The 18,374-nt window shown below is 50.6% G+C and overlaps 1 protein-coding gene across 20 annotated transcripts in view; it reads right to left on the bottom strand.

Moving 5' to 3' along the window:
• Positions 1 to 18,374, bottom strand: part of PCBP3 (poly(rC) binding protein 3) — a 54,452-nt gene that overhangs the window by 29,288 nt on the left and 6,790 nt on the right. For 16 of the 20 annotated variants that reach the window (XM_058840251.1, XM_058840268.1, XM_058840260.1 and 13 more), the window contains exons 3-5: positions 15,556 to 15,630; positions 14,299 to 14,409; positions 9,917 to 10,007 (exon numbers count right to left, since the gene is read on the bottom strand). The exons of 1 other annotated variant lie outside the window; for it this stretch is intronic. The gene's annotated coding sequence lies outside the window, so the exon portion shown is untranslated. The remainder of the gene's footprint in view (positions 1 to 9,916; positions 10,008 to 14,298; positions 14,410 to 15,555; positions 15,631 to 18,374) is intronic. 3 more of the 20 variants (XM_058840252.1, XM_058840253.1, XM_058840254.1) reach the window with 3 other exon arrangements.

Genomic DNA, 18,374 nt, shown 5'->3' with positions numbered 1-18,374 from the left:
AGTCTAAAGCCATTCCCCATGTCTTGTGGTAGGGCAGGTGTTTGCCATCTCCAGCCCCACATCCTTAGCAGGAGGAACCCTGCATCAGGCCGTTATGTAAATGCTTCCAATTGATTGAAAAAGTGGGTCATGTGTTAGCCAAATGCTCCTGGCTTTAAGATTTATCAGCATTATTAAATTAAACACGCTTCATGCTTCAGTGAGTGGGAAAGCTACATTGGCCTTTTCTTAACCATACTAGTGAAAGGTAAGTGGTTTATAGGGGTCTCATAAGCTCAATGGAAGGCATGGCAACAATAGAGCTGAAGCATTTACTGTGGGCACAGGCCTCCCCCAGCAGCCCTCATTCTTCATGGACAAAAGGCTGGGAAAAATTATCCCCTAAAATGAGATTTTGAGCATTTCAGAGCATTCCCTGCCTGAAGAGAGAATCATCTCAGCCCCTTCCTCTTTACCATCGTGTCCTGCCTTGTTCACCACAGCTTTGAAATGGGTCCTTTGTCCACTTGAGAGCCCTGAGGCCACCATCACATCCAGCCCAATGGACAGAGTAGAGGCAGAGCCCAGCTCCAGCCCAGTGCAAATCAGGGGCAGCCCCACAGAGGTCAAAGACATGGAATTAGGAGACAGAAGTGTCAAGCTTGGCCCCAAAAGGGAAGCAGCATGCCAAACCAGTCTGCAAAACATCACACCTGGGCAACCACAGGTGAAGGACTGGAGCATCCTCTTTTGCACCACATCAAGGGGAGATCTGCCCCAAAGCTGGACAATGCCCTTCCAAAGGATGATCCCATTCCACAATAAATAGGCCTGTTAATTGCCGCTGCTTTTGCAAGAGTGCCTGGAGGAGACATTGTCAGTTCTTAGGGCAATCTGGTTCTTCCAGAATCAGTTCAAATATATTAAATTCTGGGAAATTTCAGGAATCAGGAATCCCCTATGTCTGAAAAAGCAACTCAGGAATCAGTGATTGGGGAATAGGAAGGAAAATGAAAGCCCAGAACAGCAGGAATACTCCTCTTCCCCACATGCAAACATATGCACTCCAATTTTTCTCTTTTCCCATTTTTCAGAGGTTGGAGCAGTTGCCTCAGCGAGTGCTCTTGTGTTTATGCTTGCTGATACCTCACAAATACCAACACGTCCCTAAAATATGAGCAATTCCCTTCCAATTAGGGGAAATCTGAACACTGTGGATTGAATTAATTTAATAACACAATCATCTCCCGTACAGGAACAGGCACATGAAGCAGAACAGGAGGAGGCAAATGGAGCTCTGGGCTTCCATACAAGAGCTGGAAAAGCAGATGCTGGGATCAAGGGAGTCATGCCTCTGATATCCTATCAGGGATGCCCTGCCCTGATGGCAGGGGGCTCAGCTGAGCTTGAGCAGAGCCCAAATTCCCCCAGCAGGGGCTGGAGGACATTGCTGGCTCTATGCTTGCTGAAGCCAGCCCTTGTCCGCCTCTTCCTCCTTCCATGCGTTCCTCGGGCTCACTGGGTGCACGAGCCCCCTATCTTAAGCCTTTGCTTCCTAGAGTTATTTTTGGGGGGTATAGCAATGTTTTGTTCAAGCTGCCCAAAACCAAACAGAGAGGACAACTCTGCAAAGATGCTCCAGTGGCATAACTCTCTCCCTCCCTGAAAGGTTTGGGTGGAAAGTTCACAGGCACCACCAAGCAAATGCAGAGGAGAAAGTCTCCATCACCCCCCCACCATCCATCACAGGGCCTCCAGAAAACCCCTCTTTCTTGCAGCCGTATCACAGAATCACAAAATGGTTTGGGTTGGAAGGGACCTTAATGCTCATCTCACTCCACCCCCCCTTGGCATGTTCAGGGACACCTTCCACTCTTCCAGGTTTCTCCAAGCCCCAATGTCCAACCTGGCCTTGGACACTTCCAGGGATCCAGGGACAGCTACAGCTTCTCCTGGTCAGTGCAGGCTGATAAAATCCAACACCTCAGAGCCCTGCTGACCAAGGGCCCTTGATTACCTATGCAGGTAAAGAGCAGGGTGGGCAGAGCCCTGGTCTGTGCAATCTCTGCTGTGCCACCTTCCCAAAGGACCACCCCCCAAGCCCCAGCCTGGAGCATCTCAGTTGCTCAGTGGTAAAGCCACCCTGGAAAACATCCACCACACTTCCCAGGCTCTCTGGTGTTCCAGGAGCCCCACCAGAACAGGTGTGAAAGACAGCCACAATCCCTTGGCATCCTCCAGCACACTGTGACATCCTGCATCCAGGATTTCCAATGGCAGAATTTAGTGTTGGGAATTAACATCTGGGACAGAACGTCCACCACTCAAGACAGCATTTTCCCCTGTGAGGAAATGTTTGAACACCTGTGACCTCTCCATATCGTCTTCACAAAACTCAGACCAGAGTTTTCTGACCCTTGAAAAACAGATGTGTCAAAAGCAAAGAAAAGCCAGAAAGGCCAGGAAAGAGGATGTTTTTCTGACATTTTAGGCTTTCTAGCCTGTTTTCTCAAGGAGGGCTGCCTGTCCACCTGTGTCAGCAGGAGCTTTCTCCCCACTCATCTCCCACTGACTTGATCCTGCCATTAAGACCTAATCTAGTGATTTCCAGCGTGGTGATTTAGTGGCTGGGAAGCTCGGCAATGCAGCCAGCTCGGGATTATGACGATGGTGCAGTCTGGCCAGGTCAAGACGGGGGTGGAAGGATGAAAAAACAGGCTGAAACCGAAAGCCAACCATTCCCTTAAACCACATGGAAATGCATCAGCGAGCTTTGGCTGTCAGGAGACGAAACTGTGGGAGGGCAGTAGCACCATCCACGAGTGATGCCAAATGCCGCCTGGGAACAAAGCTGCAATTCCAGCTGCTGCCATTTTCCACAGCTGTAGTTGTTTTAGTTGACCTTTCCTCCTCTCTACTCTCCAGCTTCAGTGGAAATACTTTAGATGTCTCTATCCAAAAAAGATGTCCTGTGCCCTCCCAGTACATCCGCCAGCAGGATATTCCTCTCTCTCCTCTGCCCACAATTATTCCAAGCAGCACAGGAGACTAATGTCTTGCTCTGGCCCTCACAGCAGGCATCTGTGGAGGATTCTTTCTCAGTCACCTGCTCCCATTTCCCTGCTCCCCTCCAGCTGAGATCACAGCCTCACAGAACCACTTAGGTTGGAAAAGACCTCTATGATCACCAAGTCCAACTGTTTCCCCAGCACTGCCAAAGTCCACCACTAAACCCTGTCCCCAAGTGCCATATCCATGTGCCTTTTTAGCAGCTCTGGGGATGGGGACTCCACCACTGCCCTGGACAGCATATACCAGTGCCTGACCACCCTTTCCATGAAGAAACTTTTCCTAATATTCAATCAAAACGTCCTGTGGCAGATCCTCAGATGAGGCCATTTTGTCTTGTTCTGAACATCTGCGCTGATATGATGACGCAGAGCTCCAGCACAGTCACACTGCAGTGGGCACACTGCACACATCCCAGCCAAACACCTGCCCTCCCCTCCAGGAAATTCCCAGCTGATTTCCTGGTTTTCTCCTTTATCTGGTGAACCCCACTTATGGGCTCAGACATTAGTCTCCACCAAAGCAAGCTCAGCCCAGGAAGAACAACTGTTTTTGTTGTGATGGCAGTGCCATTATTGCAATCTTCTGTGTGACGATCAGTGGATGAAATCGCAGCTTTTCCCTGCCAACCTCCCCAGGATGATGGCCTGCAACATAATTCTCCCTCCTGCAACTGGACAGCAGTACCCTACCTCTGTGCCCTGATACATTTGTGGGAGACAAAATCTTGAGGTTTGTGTTAATTCCAGGTTTGAAGGAAATTCAGGTACCTGACAGATATATCTGCAGAGGTCTACAGGATGCAGAATTCCCATTCACTCACACGAGCTACTGCAGTGCTGCAAGCAGAGGTCAGACACAGATGAGTGAGGGAAATGCAATGTCGTAGCAGCAGAACATTGGATGTCCTTAGGAATGCCAAAAAGCCTTGTTTCAGGGCTTTTTGACTGTGGGATCCTGAGCAAAATCAGTGGCTTGAACGTGTTTAACCACCACCTCAACAAGGTCATTAGAATTATAAAGAGTTACTAGAAGAATAATAACTCCTCATTTAATTTGTTTAATTAAAGCTGATTTTGGAAGGTTGGGGTGAGCAGGGAGGGGATAGAAACATCATGCTGTAATTCAGCCACTTCCAAATCACTCTGCTAGTTACTTCTGGAACAACTTGCCAATGAAAATGGTATTTTCAGTGAAAGTCACACTGTGTAAGTGCATGAGAAACTTCCCCCTATGAGATGACAAGAGCTCTTTGCAGCTGGGTCCATCACAACTCAGTGATCAGAAGCACCGTCAGATGCCTGTGCACCTTTAGCAAGACCCTGAGTGCCAAGGAAATAACATTTCCTGGGATAAGGAACATCAACTCTTTCTTCTTTGCCAGCAGATTGAAGGATATCAGATAAAAAGAATTCATTACAGTTTTTTCCTGAAATACCGACTGTCCCTCCATGTCCAAGCCATTATTTTGGAGAGGCTGGGAGCATCCATTGGAGCTGCTGATGGTCCAGCAAGGAGCAAGCATTGGCTGGGTCGTGGCTGATGCTAGGTGCCCCCATGGGCTGAGGGAGGCAGAGCCAGCAGCACTACACTGCCCCCCCCTAGACTGGACCCCACTGCCGGGCCCAGCACTGTGGAGTGGGGCAGGTTCTGCTGCAGAAGCCAAGCCAGGGGAAAGAATCCCAAACCTCCAACATCATCGCCTGGCACTGCAGAGGCCAGGAAAACAACTGCTTCGATGCCACGCTCCGTGTCCATATCCCTGACCGTGCCGCAGGGAAGCTTTCCAAGAAGCACCACAAGCAGTGCTGCAGAGGGTGGCCAGACCAAGCCCACCGGAGAGTGGAGTAACTGGTGTGTGGTGGGAGCTGGGGTGGGTGAAACCACTGGAGAATGGCTGGGAAATGTTCTAAACTCCCCCAAAACACTGATCAGAGACACTTCTGTTAAAATGCCAGGTGACAGCACAGGTGGGGAAAGCTTTTGGTGAGCAGAGCAGGAAGTCAAAATGAGCTTGGCAATGTGAAGAAAATAAGATGGAATTTTGCAAGGCAAAGTACTGAACTTAACTGGGTGCAATTAAGTGCACAGGAACAGAGGAAATGCTCCCCATCCATCTGAAAGTGGCTGGGAGTGACAAGCTGACTTGCAGGATCAGCAGAAGGAAACCAGGAATGGTGAAATGGTTCTTCAAAGAGATCCAGGCAGCAGAGAGCAACCCCATGGGGAAGGGCTGGAGGAAGCAAGGATCTGCAGCACGGGGGGCAGAGGGACGCAGGGGCTTGAGCTGCACTGAAGAAGATCCAGGAAAAGAGCTTCCCCACAGCCATGCCATGCTGCAAGTTATCCTTCTTTAAACCTTCCAAACATTCATGTATTGGCAAATACAGCTCATCTCTGTTAAACAAGCACACTTAGAACCTTGACACCGAGCCAAATGCACCCAATTCAGTTTTTTTTCGTCACAGCCAGAGGCCAAGGAATGGAAGCCAGGTGATGCCACCCTGCAGCAGGAGATGCCTCCAGAGATGCCCTAGGGATGCTCTGCTGGGGTTGTGCATCAGCCCCAAAGCACCCATCTCTTGCCGCAAAGGAGCAAGTGCAGTTGGAAACACACCCCAAGGGATGAGACAGTCAAATATCAGCCCCCTGAGTGCCAGATTTTAGATGCCATTTTTCAGGGGAGCCCAAAGGACTCCCTAAAAAGAATGCTCATGGCCACAGACCCATGCTGGATGCTCGCAAAGAAGGAGAGACCACAGGGAAGCGTGTGGACCTCCAGAGACAAGCAGCTTGCTCTCCAGCATTCTGGAAATTAGAGGCACAGCACTGCAAAAAGCTCCAGGCACATTCCCAACATCCTTGCAGCTGGGGGGACAGCTGAAAAGAGAACCCCTCCATGGACCTGGGAAAGCAGGAAAATGTCCACTTTCCAGGGCATCTGCCAAAACAGATGAGGATGCAACCGAGAGCATCTCTCCACAGTGCCCAGCAGCAGCCATCCAATGACCCCCTTCATTCCCCTCCTCCTCCAGAGCCTGCCGGCTGCCCTGGCTTTAATCCCACAGGGAGCATCATCCCAATAATTTCCTCCATTTTCAATCTGCTTCCCTCCATTTTCAATCCACTGATCTGAGGGCAGCCCACAAATCCCTTCATCCTGAGAGCAAAGCAATCTACTGATTCATCTCATCTCCATTTCTCTAATCCCTGGAAACAGGGATGAGGTTTGGAGCACATGGGCTGCCCCAGAGGGGTCTGTCCAGGCAATGCTGGACAGAAACATGAGGGGCTGAGGCTACTCTCATGAATGCCACCCAGCTTCTCAAAGCACCTGGGCCAGGTCCTAGCCCCTGCTGATCCAGGGATGCAGGAACAGGTCTTCCTCCTTCCCCCAGCTGCCATGCTGGGGACATTAGGGACAGATTAGGTGCAGAACAGAAAATACATGGGGATCAAGCAAGGGTGGCAGAGGGAGTCACAACCACTCTGGTCCCATCAATCCCGGTTGCATCCAGTGCTCTTTGTCCACAATCCCAAACCCATGACTTTCACCCTGGCCACAGATGCTCTTTGGGAATGGGAGACTGATCAGAGTACATGGGGAGACTCCTGTCTCCGCCTGCCCTGGAGAAGTGACCCGGCACCCCGAGGGGATTGGCTGGGATGCAGACTGACCTCATCCCTCCTCTGCCAAGCCCCCACTGGTGCAGGTCCGGAGGAGATGGGAGGGGGGATCCCACACCGACGGCCACCACAAGGTCGTGTCCCACCTGACACTGTCCCCAGCCCAAGGAAGGGGCTGCAGGGCAGTGTGTGCCAGGGCTGTGCGGTGGCACAAGGGACTGCCCTGTTCCCGTCCCATGCGGTGCTGGCTCTCCCTGCTCCAGCTGGCGAGGAGGAAGACGGGGGCCCTTGGCATCCGGGGGTGGATTGCCAGTGCGCTGCGCTCAGACCCTGACAGCAGGCTCCAAAACTGTCACTCCCGATCTGTTTTCACTTCAGCTAAACCTCAACCCCTATTACAATCAAGGAGAGCCGCCTCTCCTCTCCCCTTCTCCCTGTGGTAGGTCCTGTGTAACCTTGGATCTCAACGCTGAGCCAAACCCCAACCAGGGAATGGGTGAACTGGGTCCACTGGGAACGACGGCTGCCAGAGACAGGGTCACGACTACCCCGTCCCCAGACCTGGCCCTGGCAGCGAGGGCACAGCCACTGCAGTGGTTGCATCCCTGCAGGGCTGCGGGTCTGTCAAAATCCGTGGGAGATGCACCACCCATATCACCGATACCACTACCTGCCTCTGCCGTGGGTGGTATCCAACTCCCAAGCTGAATCCATGGAGTGGAGGGGGTTTGGTTACAGCAAGGTGCACCCACTGCCCGCTGCCAGCTCACTTAGCAACCCCCAAATTAAATAAATTAAACCAGATCCGTGTGTGTGTGCGTGTGATTACAGCACGGGATGGATGTGTTCAGTGGGAAGCTGGGAGAAAGTGTGGTGGATGGAGACAACCCTCTCCAACCGGGGAAGCCTTCAAATTCCCTCCCCAGCTCAGCTGGCCAGAAAGCAGCTGCAGAGAACTGGCAGACTCCCATCATGGGGGCTGTCACCCACCCTCGGGCTGCAGGACTGGGGGGCTCAAGGGCAGAGGTGCCACCCTGTGGGTTTGGGGACCATCTCCTGCTCCCCAAAGGCACACACAGCCTGGAGCCAGGGCTCCCAGTGCTGCGCCACCACCGGGATCAAGCTCAGCCCAGTGTGCCAGGCATATCCCCCCCCGCCACAGAGAGCCACGCCACCGGCAAGGTGCCCTCTCTGCCTGCTCCACAGCAAACACCCATTTTCCAAGAGGGAGCCTGGAAAAAACAATCGATCCCCTGGGAAAAGCTACCCTGGGGCCACTAAAGCAGCATGGCTGGCTGGTACCCAGGGGAGTATCCTCCAAGGTGGGGTGGGAGCAGCTCCCTGTGCCCCCTGGTCCACCTCAAAAGGGAGCTGGCCACCACCGAGGGATTTGCTCCATCCACCAGCAATCCCAGCAGCATTCCTCTTCCTTCATCCCACGCTACATTCCCGCAGCTTCTCTAATGCCATTCTGAAGGTATTCAAATAATGTTGGAGGCAATTAGAGATTATTCTCTCCGCCTTGACAGCCGCCTTTTGTCCCCACCTCAAAATGACCATTTTTCTTGGAGGACTAAATGTCCTCTTAATTCAGCAAGATTAAAAGAACATTTCCTGCCATTATTTCCCAAGGAGAAAAAACTTGCTTCTGTGTCTGAGAACACTGAAAATATTTATAAATATGAATCCCTAAAAGAAAGGGGGAAGTCTGAGATTAAGAGCTTCGGAAATATTACTGAGTTATTCTGGAATTCTGTATTAAGAGCAAAACCCCAGCTATTAGTAAAGAATGACTGCGGGTTTTTTTTAATTTAGAGTTGGGTTTCTGTATCAAAATGCAGCCCAGCATCTGTCCTTGCATCTGTCAAAACAAAGGTCAATCATTTTATGGAAACTTAAACACAACGTCCTTGAGCCACTGTTTCTGGGTTTTTTTTAAACTGAATGTGACTTCCAGTTAATAAAATCGTACCTTTTAAGATAGTTCACATTCAAATTACATTATCCCAGAAAACTCGGATTATGAGAAAAACGTATCCGAGAGTATTTTTCCTTTATAGTATGGAGATGATAATTTGGGGTTGATTTCAACAGCTTTTAAGTCATCTACAACATTTGCCACTTACATTTCACTTTTCTACTTATAAAGTCATGATGAAACCAAAGAAAATGCAACAGAAACATGATGGAATCAGGAAGAATTTTGACACCCTGAGGAAAATGGGTATCTGAGGGCAAACAGAAAACAAAGCGAGAATCATAATAAAAGGGATTCCTCTCTCCAAATCAAATTTCCCCCCGCAGAAGGAAGAAAAAAAAAGAAAAAGAATGGAAATAGGATGGAATTAAATAATAAGAATATTTATAGCATTAAAAATTAATGGATATGGAATGTATTAGAAATATTTTTAAAATAATACTGGAACAAGAATGGAATTCAAAATAAAAATATTAAAAATTTGGAAATATACTGGAACCAAAAATAAATAGAAATACTTCAAACAAAACAAAAATAATGGAACATAAAAATCAAATTAATCAGGATTGGGGGTTTTATTATGTTGCCACACTAAGACGTAATTAACATCCCTGGTATTTTAGTGTCCATTTCTTGAAGGCAATTCCATTTGTGCCATTCCCACCCAAGCGCACACACAAATGACACTGTCCAAAGCCTGAGCTACAAATCATGGAATTTAGGAACAGCTGGATATTCTGGTTAAGGAAGAGATGGACACTTCCTTACCTAGGGAGACAATCTTTGGCACTGGCTGCCAGGCATGGGTAAAATGGAATTTAACTAAAATAAAGCACATGCTTCGAGAATGACAATTTTGCAATAGAAATTTGCCGTGAGATTTGTCAAATTTAACTCACAAAAAATATTTGGCAAATTTTTTATTTCCCTGAAAACAAAAGCAAACAAATATTTGGCAAAATATTTTCCCAACATTGTTTTGGGAATTTCTCCCAGAAGAGAGTTGGGGAGCAGCCACTAACTTAAGGGAATGCCGGGCTTGTGTGCCGATGTCTCCCATAATCCCGCCTCATGCTGCCACAGGCTTAAATTTCCTCCACAAGAGATTCCCTTAAAACTGCTCCTAAGCATTCAAAGCTCTTCCAACCCACACCGGAGCCCGGGACCTGGCTCATTCCAGGATCCTTCCCTGACTTACACTGGTGGGAAAAGTTGCCCGCGGCAGGTGGTCCTCCACCAAGACAATCTTTTAAATCTCCTTACCTTTCCCAAAGAGCCGCTTTCGTGCCGCTTTGACGGGAGGGGGATCCAGACAGATGGCCAGTCTTTTCACGTTTGGAAAGGATGAAAAATGCTACAGGGGGGGAAAAAAATCCCAGTGATTTTTTTTTTTTTTTCTTATTCCGCTGTTCGGCGCAGAAGGGCTCCCAACCTCATTGGCCATGGGAGACCCACCACGTGGCACAGGATGAAGGGCACGTGACCTGTTTTCTCCCAAATCCCTGGGTTTGCTGGAAAGGGGGATGCACCCACTGCTGATGTTCTTGTCATTTAATGGGCTTTGATTTATTTATTTATTTTTATTATTTTTTTTAAAGGCCACTGAGCAAATCTGGATGCCTTGAGGCGATAAGGGCGAGCCAGCCAACGCTTCCAATGTGGAGAAAGGATCTCAGCACGAGATGAGCTCCAGTGCGCTGCCTGCGCGCAGGGGGAAATTTGGGCACGTTTTATGGGGTGCCTGCCCACCCAGTGTGGGGCCAGAGCCTCTGGAAGGGACAGGAGAGCTGTGCTAAGCCCTCCACCTCAGAGGCAGCAGCACAGTGGGAAGGATCCTGCTGAAGCCCTGCCTGCACGTCCCAGAGTTCATCTGTCTCCCTGCAGGAAGGGGACGTGTTACAACTGTTCCATCACCCAAACCAGATGATCTCGTGCCCTGATGTTGCTCCTGACCCCTCCTCAGCTGTTCCCATCCTCTGCTGCCCTCCTGGCTGACACACCAAACAACTGCTCCAAGAGATGACAATCTCCTCCTTTGGAGGCTGCTGGAACAGCTTTCTGGGAAGCTGAACCAAGAGCATTGGCACACTCTGGGTGGGCACCACCTGCTCTCACCAGCCCATGGCTACACCAGGCCCAAAGGGTGTTTCAGTGTCCCCACACAGACACTCACACAGCTCAAAATGCAGCATAATTCTGGGGATCCCAAAAAGGTCCCTGAGACCTTGTGGAGTAAGGAAAGCCAAGCCACTGCTCCCAGTATTTGATTTTGACTGGTGCTAGGGATGTTCCCAGCTCTGAGCCACCACATCCTAGCTGGCCACGGTCCACAGGCAAAGCATCTCCTGTCCTTCCCTCGGCAGCCAGGGCAGATACCAGCCCTTCGATGGCCAGACATTCAGACTGAGGAAGGAAAAAGGAGTTTTTGAAGCCCCCTGACATCCTCATGCTCTGTCCATCGAAGCTCAAGTCCGTTGGTCGCACCAGTCAGAAGCTGCATTTTTCCATCAACCCAAGTCTCCACCTGGCTGTGCCAACCCTTGGCTGTGCTGTCTTTCCATGCCAGGGATACATCTGTTCACCTGCAAGCTGCAGCCAAATCTACCTTGGGCATCTGCCCTTGGATGTCACTTCTGCAGAGCCCCAGCCACCCCATCACTCAAGGGCTCAAGCCCTTCTCCTAAGTGTTTTCATGTATCCTAAGGCTCCTTGGAGGACCAGCTGAGTTTGATGAAACAGCCACGGCCACCTCCAGCCCTTCTTGGCATCACCACCATGTCCCAAATGCTGGTTCTTCCTTGCAGATGTTCCCCCTCCATGCTTCTGCATGAGGACAGGAAGTATCAGGAGCACAGCCCCTAATTCCAGATTCTTCCCAAGGCCAGACTGTCTCAAAGCACAGTGTTCCCAAAACCACAAGTACAGCCATGAAAAGCCCCAAACAGTGTAGAAAAAGTGCAGGGTTTCACCCAAATCTTCTCTGGCTCAGAAGGTCATGCTTCAGCCAAATCACTGGGAACTCACTTCCAACAAATGCACATTGAGGGAGAAACTTACACACTAAAATTTTCAAATGCAAACTATGGCCACAGCCCAAAGCACCCAGCTCGCCGCTTGCCCCTCCTGTGTTTTCTGATGGCCACAGAGAAGAAACCTGAGCACCCTGGGATAGTGGAAGGTGTCCCTGCCCTCAGCATGGGGTCAGAACAAGATGAGCTTTAAGGTCCTTTCCAACTCAAAGCATTCCACGATTCTGTGGTTCTATGAACCCTCGCCCCACCTTTCGGCCCCCTCCTCCTTCCCCAGAGAAGCTAAAGCTGGTTCCTCAGTAATCTTCCCAATAATTATATAATAGAGAGGCAGGCAGATAAATCATTTCAGGCCGCTGTGCCCATAGAAAGCAAGCTGGATTAAAAGATCAGAACAAGCAATACTTAGATTAAAATGGTTTGTTATTTTCAGCTGCGGGAAAATATCTGTGGCTAAAGCACAGAAGATGCAAAATGAAGGCCCATCATCTTCTTTCCTCCCAAAACCTGACCTTTTTACATATTAGCCAAGGCGAGTTCTAGGTTTCCAACCTCAAATCAGGTTTTGCTTCCCAATAGGTAAAAAAATACACTTTGCCAGTTCATGTGACATTTTAGCTAAGATTAAAAGATGCTTCAAGTTGTAGTTTCCCCATGTGAAGCCATCAGAGCCCTTAAATCAGGAGAACTGGCGCACAGCTCGGCAGCTAACATCACTGCCTACAAAAAATGTGGCTCCTGGCACGATGGGCACCAAACCCTTTGCTTTTTCCCGGGCCTCCCCACAGTCCCAAGCTGATGGCAGGTGGATGCCAGGCTTACCAGCAGTGCAGAGGTGGCAGTGGCAGCTGGAAGAAGCCCATCAGACAGTGGGACAGCTCTCTACAGGGACCTATATGCTGTCCCCCTGGCCCCCAGCAAGGTCGGCGGCCCGGGGTGCTACGCTCTGACTGATGGCTTTGGAAAGGCGTGAAGGGGAGGCAGGAACAAAAGGGGGAGAGAGGGAGCTGGCGCTGGGGGCCGAGCTCTCCGCAGGGCATGGGGATCATCAGCCCAGTTTGGATCAATGGGTGAGCTCCACTCATTCACTTTCAAGGTCAGATTGAGCAGAAGGATCAAACTGAGAAATGGATTGGCACTGGCGGGCACATCCCCATCACCACCCTGCAGCCTCGTGTCACAGCTGCTTGCCTTGCTGGAATGGACAATTCCCACCAGACAGCATCTCCAGAATCAGCATTCCCACCTGAACACATTGCTAACCCTGTAGAATCTCCATCTTACGGCATCGGCAGTGACCACTCATCCCATCACCTGGATGGGAGATGGAGCAGCAGTTTTCCCAGTGTAAAGTTGCAGAATATCCTGAGTTGGAAGGGATCCACAAGGATCATTGAGTCCAACTCCTGGCCCTGCACAAGACAATGCCCAGAATCCCACCTTGTGCTCTTCCAGGTGTCTCTCCCAGCTGTAGTTTTTCTATAAAAATGTCACGGTACCACACACACAGGATCAGCCCTGAGTTGAGGATGGCACCCCATGGGGCAAGAGGTCCAAGACACAGCCTCGGGGAGGGCTTGGACAGAGACAGGCACCAGGCTCCTCTCCCTCCTGTGGATGTGGGAGAGGGGTGGGACACAGACCTGAGAGAAGGGATGAGATGGTGGACAGAGAGCATGAGAAGGCAGGAAAATGATGTCAGAGACCTTACCAGAGGGAGATGGGAGCTCTGAGATTTTGTGATGTCCACCCAAATTCAGCCTTATATTGCAGGAAAATGTACTCGCTAGAGCCAGAGAATAAAACACACTTGCTGGACAGGTGATGGCAGAGACCTCAGACCAGACATAACCAGTACCCACCACATCACCAGAGGTCGCAGATAAACCTCCTCACAGTTTTTTTTGGCAAGTTTGATCCTTGCTGCGCCTTACTGGGTCACCTGCAGCTCCTCTGGGAAACCTCCAGCCCTCTATCCAAACACACCCTCATGTTGCAGCTGCAGGCTGTTTGCTCTGGCCAGACTCTCCCAACGTTTTCCGTGCAGGAAACAAGGATAAGCAACACTTGTAAAAGGAATGGGAGAAAAGAGAAATGGGTTTGTCTGTCGCTACATTTCTGCTTTTTGGAGCTGTCTTCTCCCTCGGAGACACACATCCTCCTCTCCACTAATGGAAAATGCTGCCCTGCCATCCATTCGTGCTAGTCAATGCCTGGGACAACATGATGGCCCAGGGCCACTCCAGACCTATTTTAGTCACAAAAGCAGAGTGGCTGATGAAAATCACTTCCCAGCTTAGCTCTTTTGCTGGTTTTAATGGAATGGCCAGCGTGGCGGAAAGCAGGCGGCAAGGGTGGAGATGGTGCCATGGGAGACCTGCAGGGATGCAGGAGAGAGGCCCCAGCATCCTCCCTGCAGATGTTTTACAGCCTAAGGGACCTGCAAAGACTCTTCCTTCCAGGATTTGCCCAGAGAAGGTATGGCTGCCCCTTCCTTGGAAGTGTTCTAGGTTGGATGGGGCCTGTGGAAGATGTCCCCATGGAACAAGATGAGTTCTAAGGGGACCCTTCCAATCTGAACAATTCTGAGATTGTATGACTTCGTAAGGACCTTACCTTACCCTACAGGATGGCCTCAAGCTCCAGAGTGATTCCTGGGAGGGTCTGGCTGCACCAGAAAAGGGCATGCTGAGCGTGGTGGGGAGCCCAGCAGTCCACGGCACGAGCCTGCAGACCAGGACATGGCAGAGGTTAAGGCACAGCACAGAGGAAAGACCAAAACAGTTTAATGTGAACTTCATAGAGAAATAAAACACAGACTTGTCTAGGGGTTGGGGAAGAATGATCAAGAACATCACCTCCAGGTTGTGTATGGGCTTAGGCAAGCAGAACTTACATTTTTCTTTACATTGCAAACAGGTTTGGGCAGATCCTCAGCACTCACCAACCACGGGAAATCATCCCATGGAGGAGGGGATCCCTGGGATGCCAGAGAGACTCCCCAGTGACCACAGCCCAGCAGTCCTCCTCTGTGGTCACCTGCCTATAGCCGTGCCCAGCTGTGGAGCCAGGGGCCTGCTTCCTACAGAAATCCAACGGTGGTGGAAAGAATCCAGCACGTTTCAGCGCCATGGGTGCAGAGTGCCAGCTGGATTTTTGCTGCTGCTCCCAATAAGTTAACTGGGGCATGCACTAGCTGTCAATACAATCAATGGAGCAGCCTCAACTGCTAATAAACCGAGTGCTAGAGGGCAGGAAAACCTCTCCACTTCCCAAAATATTCCCTGGGCAGCAGGGTGGGTGAGCTGCAGACCCCTTGCTTGGGTGTGGTGCTGCTCTTAGTGTGCTGGGGTACCTTGTGTGTTAACAAGGAAAAGCTTCCTCTTCCTGGTGACTCAGCAACCACCGTGCTCATCCCCAGTGACCTGGGCACTTCCCTGCCATGGGAAGGAGCCTCTCAGTGGGAGAGGAGTCCATGGGACCTCCTGAGGTCAGTCTTCAGTCCTGCTGATGCTCACAGCAGCGCCAGAACAATGGCCAGAGCGGGCCTTATTCCTTTGGGGGCTGTAAACCTCCAAGGATGAAGCACACATAGCCTCTCTCAGCAACCAGCTATCCTCAGAATTTGTTTTTTTTCTCTCAACAGTTCTCTCCATGTCCTCCAAGGTAGCAGCTCCATCCCCAGCTGGTGTCACCTGCAAGCATCACAGGTCCCAGGGTGGACTCTGAGGGACTCCCCTGCTCTCCACTGAACCTACACGAGCCAGATAAATTCTAAATCCCAGTAACTGCTGCAATTGCAACATACAGTCCCATGGGCTCCGGCCAAAGCTAAAAATCTAGAAAGGATGGAAACCCCAAACTGTGACTCACCGTTGGAAGACCCACAGGGACAGGTCAGGGACCCCGTGGAGCTGGTGGTCAGCAATGCAGGAGGCAAGGAAGGATCTGGAAGACAGCACAGCTCATCACCCTGAGGAGCCCAGGCAGCCCCCCCACCTGGAATCCACAGAGCATCCTCCCAGCCTGCTGCCCTGGCCAAGGGCAACACAGGAAACAGGGAAGCTCAGGGACAAATCAGAGGAGTCCTTGGTAATTGTTTTATTCCAATCAGTACCAATTGCTGGTTACTGATTCCAGGATTGATACTAAGAAGGGAAAATCCTCATCATGGCAGCAGCCTCATCAACATACCCATGAAAAGGGAGCTCAGGCAAAGATTTAGGCATGCTGGAAGCACAAGGGGTTGCAAGGAAACACAATCCTTCTTCCCAGAGTCAGTGTGGGCACAAATCATCAACCCACACCCCACAAATTCATGGGGGAAGAGACTTGCACTCATCTTCCAGGTCCTAGGTTTGAGTTTATCCCAAGGCAAGGCTTAACATCCAGGGAACACTGCATTAAGAAATATGTTAGCAGTTTTTGTAATCAAAAACGGGTCCATCTCTCAACAGCTCTGCTCCTTGTTATGTCCCACCCCTTCCACCACGAAGCTGCAGGTGAGATCCCAGCCATGAGCTTGTGCTCCTACAGCAGGCACCAGTGCACACCCACGAGGTGTTCTCTCCCATCAGGGCGCAGGTCACCTCCAGGAACACAGGAGGTTTGGTGCCCTGCTGGGACAACCTCAGCTCCAGCATAGGTAAGAGGGAACCTCAAGCAACCCAAAAGCAGCCTCCAGGCAGAAACCTCAGCACTGCAAAGGACATCTTGGCTGCTTTAAGCACCCTCTGACAGCTCCTGTAGAGATTTCCAGAAGATTCTGCCACATCACACCACAGTGGCTCCTTCCTCATCACTGACCAGTCCAAGGCACTCAGGAATTGTCTTAAGAGGCATCATGAGATGGACAAGCAACATTTGGGCTGCTGGGGGACTATGGCCCTGGCTGTCATCTCCCAAATCCTCTGTCAGCACAGCCAAAGCCCCTGCACCTCAGGGCTGCCCTGACAGTACAAGCTAAGGAGCCAGCTGAATTTTTTTTCCTGGTTGCTTTCTCCAGTGAAGCATGCACTGGTGCCAGGAGAGGCAACAGAAAGCTTTTCCCACCAAAAGTTTTCCTCCTCCTGATCCATGGTGGTAGAGAGCACGGCTCCATCCCTGCATGGCCAGTTCACCCGCAAGCTCTCATGGACTACATCCCATCAGGAAATATGGTCAGGAATGATCACAAGGATCACTCAGGATGTTGAAGGAGTCATTTCTGAACAGCAGAGTGCCCAGATTCCAGCAAAATCCCACCTATTGCATCCCACCTGAGGATGCAAGGAATTCCAATGCACTGATGTGGCCAATCCCAAAAAACAGCCTCTGGAGACTACAGCATTTCACTGCCCCTAATCCTAACCCCAGTGAGGCCCCAGAGACCAGGGGCTGAGCAGCACCTGCAGCTTGATGGCTCCACCTGCACTGGAGCCCTTGGCCACCTCATTCCAGGGGGCTCCAACTTTAGCCTGGGATGAGAATGGAGGAAGCACAAAGACTTGGACAAACCTGGTCCAAAGAGTGGGCACCAGCAGGATGCCAAGGGGAAGGAGCTGAGGGTGGCTCCCTGCTCATGGCCAGCCCTCAAGGTGAGCTGGTGGTACTTCCATATGGGAGCAGCTCCTGTGCCTGGTCCCATGGGGCTGTGAAAACTCCCTGCTTTTCCTCGGGAAGTGTAGGATAAGGTAGGATGCCCTACCTTACCATCCCAAATATCACATTCCCTACTCCATACCACTTCCCCTTCCCAAAAATACCAAAGCTTGCCCTGACACCCATCCTGCCTCTCCTGCAAACTTCAGCTTCTCCTCACTGCTGATGGCTGTTTGTGACCATCAAGAACCTTCCTTGGGATGTTTGGGACCGTGGGGCACCTGTGTGAGGTTCAGGCTCTGCAGAGAGTGTGGAGAGCTGTGAGAGGTCCTCTGGCTTTGCTGTGACCCTTCAGGGAAAATGCAAGGTCCTTTGGAAGACGTGCTATGCAGTGGTGAGGGAGGGATGGGATGGGGATGGGAATGGATGGGATGGGATGAGATGGAATGGTATGGGGCAGGATAGGATAGGATATAGGATAGGATATAGGATAGGATAGGATAGGATATAAGATAGGATATAGGATAGGATATAGGATAGGATAGGATATAGGATAGGATATAGGATAGGATATAGGATAGGATAGGATATAGGATAGGATATAGGATAGGATATAGGATAGGATATAGGATAGGATATGATATAGGATAGGATAGGATAGGATAGGATAGGATAGGATATAGGATAGGATATAGGATGGGATATAGGATAGGATAGAGGATAGGATAGAGGATAGGATAGAGGATAGGATATGATATAGGATAGGATAGGATAGGATAGGATAGGATAGGATAGGATATAGGATAGGATATAGGATGGGATATAGGATAGGATAGAGGATAGGATAGAGGATAGGATAGGAGATGCTAGGCTAGGCTAGGCTAGGATGAGACGAGATGGGAATGGGAATGGGATGGGGATGTTCTCCCACCATGCCACCAAACCCTGATCTATAGTACACCCCACAGACAGGAACAGCAGTGAGATCTCTCCACCTGCATTGCCCCCTAGGCTGTCAGCCCTCTGTGCTGGAGGGAACTCCCCTTCCCTCCAGTGGGGATGCAGCAGCCCCCACAGTGCCGGGATCCGCTTTGTTCTGGGGTTCTGGGCGC

Source organism: Poecile atricapillus, chromosome 5, assembly GCF_030490865.1.
Source record: "Poecile atricapillus isolate bPoeAtr1 chromosome 5, bPoeAtr1.hap1, whole genome shotgun sequence".
Classification (NCBI taxonomy): Eukaryota; Metazoa; Chordata; class Aves; order Passeriformes; family Paridae; genus Poecile; species Poecile atricapillus.
The sequence above is the reverse complement of the archived record's forward strand: the minus strand, read 5'-3'. Positions and strand labels throughout refer to the sequence as shown.